Below are 4,571 nucleotides of genomic sequence, written 5' to 3'. Positions count from 1 at the left end.
CTTCCTAGTGTTATAGAAACCAATTAACTTGAAATTCAACCTTGAAAAGCTAAACTATTAGATTGATTAACACACTTGCTTAGCTGACTTTATGCACATAGTCTTTAGGAATTATCCTAATAAAAAGAGGCTTCATTCTGGAGTCAGGGCCTCATTCAGACCGGAGTATGAGGACCTTCACTTAACTGCACTTTGTGTGCGGACTCATCTTTGTGACTCCGGCCATACTCCCTGCAACAACAGAGTTGGAACAAATGATTTTAAAGTTTGTATTGAACCAGAAAAGACCCCAAATAACCAAAGTAATGTTGAAAAAGAAAACCAATGTTGGAGGCATCACAATTCTGAACTTCAAGCTGTATTACAAAGCTGTAATCATCAGGATGGTATGGTACTCGCACAAAAATAGACACATAGATCAATGGAACAGAATAGGGAACAAAGAAATGGTTCCACAAATGTATGCCCAATTAACCTTCAAAAAGTAGGAAAGGATATCCAAAGGAAAAAAAGAAGTCTCTTCGGCAAATTGTTTTGGGAAAACTGAACAGGGACATGCAGAAGACTGAAGCTGGACCACTTTCTTACACCATACACAAAAGTAAATTCAAAATGGATGAAAGACCTAAATGTGACAGGAAACCATCAAAATCCTAGAGGAGAAAACAGGCAACAATCCTCTTTGACTTTGTTATGCCCAGAATTCGTGATCCCCGAAGACCACCAGGAGCCGAGTCTGAGGTAAAAGCAAAGAGCCTTTATTCGAGCTAGCTCTAGCTCAATCCCCTACATGCACCGACGCAGTGGTGAGATGCCAGAGAGAGAGAGAGAGAGCATGTTTCAAAAGCACAAAGGTTTTATAGGGATCTAGGGGCAGTTGGGGGGCCTTAGCTAATTGGCTGGGGAAGGGTCAGAGTCCTGTTGCGCAGGTTGCTGGGCGTGGTTTGAACGGGAAGTTTGAACTGGTGAGCAGGAAGTTACTCAAGGGGAGGAGGCATGGTCTGAGATTTGAGCAGGAATTTCTTTCCGTGGTTTTTCCGGAAAGGGGGCCATGTTGGGGACATAGTCACTCAAGATGGAGGACACAGAACAAAATGGAGTCGGCCGGTCTAGGTCTACTCTTTCAACCTCAGTCACAGCAACTTCTTATGTCTCTGGAGGCAAGGGAAACAAACCCAAAAGTGAATTATTGGGACCTCATCAAGATAAAAAGCTTCTGCACAGAAAAGGGAACAATCAAGATAACTAAAAGTAACCTGACGGAATTGGAGAAGATATTTGCAAATGTGTAATCGGGTGAAAGGTTGTATCCAAAATCTATAAAGAACTTATCAAACTCAACACCCAAGAAACAAATAATCCAGTGAAGAAATGGGCAAAAGACATGAACAGACACTTTTTCAAAGAAGTCATCCAGATGGCTAATAGACACATGAAAAGTCACAATCTGGTGCAGCCTTTCTGGAAAATAGTATGGAGGTTCCTCAACAAAATTAAAATAAAAATGAAGCATTGGGACCTCATCAAAATAAGCTTCTGCACAGTGAACGAAACAAAAAAACTAAAAGGTAACTGATGGAATGGAAGAAGATATTTGGAAATGAAATATCAGATAATGGGTCAGTATCCAAAATGTATAAAAAACTTACCAAACAACGCCCAAAATCAAATAATCCAGTGAAATGGGCAGAAGACATGAATAGCCACTTTCCAAAGAAGACACCCAGATGGCTAACAGACACATGAAAAGATACACAACATCACTCAGCATCAGGAAAATACAAAGCAAAACCACAGTGAGACACCAGTCAGAATGGCTAAAATTAACAACTCAGGAAACAATAGATATTGGCGAGGATGAGGAGAAAGGGCAACCCTTTTGCATTCTCAGTGGGAATGCAAACTGATATGGCCATTCTGGAAAACAGTGTGGAGGTTCCTCAAAAAACTAAAAAAAGAACTACCCTGCAACCCAGCAATTTCATTATTAAGTATTTATCCAAATGATAGAAATATGCTGATTTGCAGGGGCACAGGCACCCTATTGTTTATAGCACTAGTATCAACAATTGCCAAATTACAGAAAGAGCCTAAATGCCCATCAATTGACCAATGGCAAAGAAGATGTGGTATATATATGCAATGGAATACTACTTGGCAATGAAAAGGAATGAAATCTTGCCATTTGCAATAAGGCAAGGATGGAACTAGAAAGTATTATGTTAAATAAGTCAGTAGAGAAAGACAAATATCATGATTTCACTCATGTGGAATTTAAGAAACACAACAGATAAGGGAGAAGGGGGGGAAAAGATAAAAATACAAAGAGAGATAAAACATAAAAGACTCAAATACAGAGAACAAACTGAGGGTTGCTTGAGGGGAGGTTGGTGGGGATGGGTTAAATGGCTTACAGGCAGGGGTGCCTGGGTGGCTCAATTGGTTAAGTGTCCAACACTTGATTTCGGCTCAGGTCATGATCTCATGATTCATGAGATCAAGCCCCATGTTGGGCTCTGGGTACTGACAGTATGGAACCTACTTGGGATTCCTCCCCCCACCCCCTCTGTCTCTCCCCTGCCAATGTTGCTCTCTTTCTCTCTCTCAAAATAAATAAATTTAAAAAAAATGCGTGATAGGCATTAAGGAGGACACCTATTGGGAGGAGCACTGGATGCTATATGTAAGTGATCAATCACCGGGCTCTCCTGAAACCAACACTACACTGTAGGTTAACTAACTTGAATTTAAATAAAGTTTAAAGTAATTCTTCGAGAACTGTTTTATTGTTCACAAACTCCTATAGCTTTTGCTAAGGAGTTTTGCTAAGAATCTACAGATTCTTAGAATCTCTTCAGATATCCTTCTGTTCTGAATGATAGTCTTGCCGGAGGAAGTATTGTTGGTTGCATATTTTTCACATTTAGCACATTAAATATATCATATCACTCCCTTCTGGCCTTCCAAGATACTGTTGACTTGTCTGCTTCTAACCTCATGTGTCTACCCTTGTAGGTTAAGGACCTTTTGTCTTTAGCTGCTTTCAGAATTCTCTTTATCTTTGCATTTTGCAAGTTTCATTATATGTCGTGGTTTTGACCTGTTTTTGTTGATTTTGAGGGGAGTTCTCTGTGACTCTTGGATTTGAATGCCTGTTCCTTTCCGAATATCAAGGAATTTCTCAGCTATAACTTATTCAAATAAATCTTCTATCACTTTTCCCTGCTATTCTTTGACTCTTATGAGATGGATATTATTGCACTTTGTAGAATCACTGAGTTCCCTAAGTTTATATTTGTGATCTAATAGTTTTATTCCCCTCTCCTTTTCTGGCTCATTATTTTCTATAATTTTACCTTCTGTATCACCTATTCAATCCTCTGCTTCTTTCATCCTCATTGTAATTACACCCAGTCAGTTTTGATCTCAGTTATAGCATTATTCATTTCAGACTGACTAGTTTTTAGCTCTTTTACCTCTACAGCCATGGTTTCTCTGGAGCCTTCTATGTTTTGTTTTGTTTTGTTTTGTTTTGTTTTGTTTTGTTTCAAGTCCAACTAGTTATGACTGTCGTTCCAAATTCTCCTTCAGATATATTACTTATATCTGTTTTGAACAAATCCATGCCTGTGGTTTCTTCTTGATCTTTCTTTGTGGAAGAATCATCTCGTCATTCTGTCTAGGTTTCTGGTTTTGGTGTGTTATGAAAGTTTGTTAGGCTTCCTGTTCCTGGATATAATACTATATTAAGCGTTATACACTCTCCAGGGCCTTGTACTTCAGGAAGTGTTTCTGGTGTATGGTGTGTGCACCATACATCTCCTGTTGTGATTTGGCTGCTCTTTCCCCCAGGTCAGTCCTCTGTAGAGTTCCTCCTTACCTGTAGCAGGGAGTGTTTGGACCTTTAACCAGGTATGCTTTTGACTTATTAAAATAAGCCCGATTTAAAAAACAATACAAATTAACGAAAACAAAAAGGCCTTATCCAAAAAAAAAGGTATAGCAACCAAAAAACAAAAAAACAAAAAAACCCAAATACACAGACAAAATACTATAAGCTGAATTCAAGAATAAAAAAAAAGTAGTCAGTTTCAAAACATGAGAAAAGGAAACAAAAAAAAAACTATAGGCCTGATTTAAAAAAAAAAAAAAAAAAAAAAAAGGCCTCTTCTTGTTTCCAGCATAACTGATGCTGATGCTTTGGAGCACTCTATGATCATTAGACTTAGTGCATGTGGGGGAGCCTGTGTTGTTCCTCTGGGGGAAAAGCCCAGTGCACTGGCTCACAATCAGACCTGCCCCTGTAAGATAACCATTGTAGGGGCCAGGGGGCCAGGCTTTGGTATAAGTAGCTGTAGCCTCAATTAGATGTGCTGTGTATGATGGGCTGGTGTGATGGGCTGGTAGGTGGGGGTAGACGGTACCATACCACTCTCTTTTCCCCAGGCAGAAAAGATGGAACCTGCAGCTGTTCAGGTAGCCCTCACAGACAAGCAACCAATCTCCTCTCCTGTGACCCATGGTTCATCAGATTCTTCCCCTTTTGTGCCTGGGCCATCAACTTGCCTGGT

The sequence above is a fragment of the Panthera uncia genome, assembly GCF_023721935.1.
Source record: "Panthera uncia isolate 11264 chromosome A1 unlocalized genomic scaffold, Puncia_PCG_1.0 HiC_scaffold_17, whole genome shotgun sequence".
NCBI classification, from domain to species: Eukaryota; Metazoa; Chordata; class Mammalia; order Carnivora; family Felidae; genus Panthera; species Panthera uncia.
The sequence above is the reverse complement of the archived record's forward strand: the minus strand, read 5'-3'. Positions refer to the sequence as shown.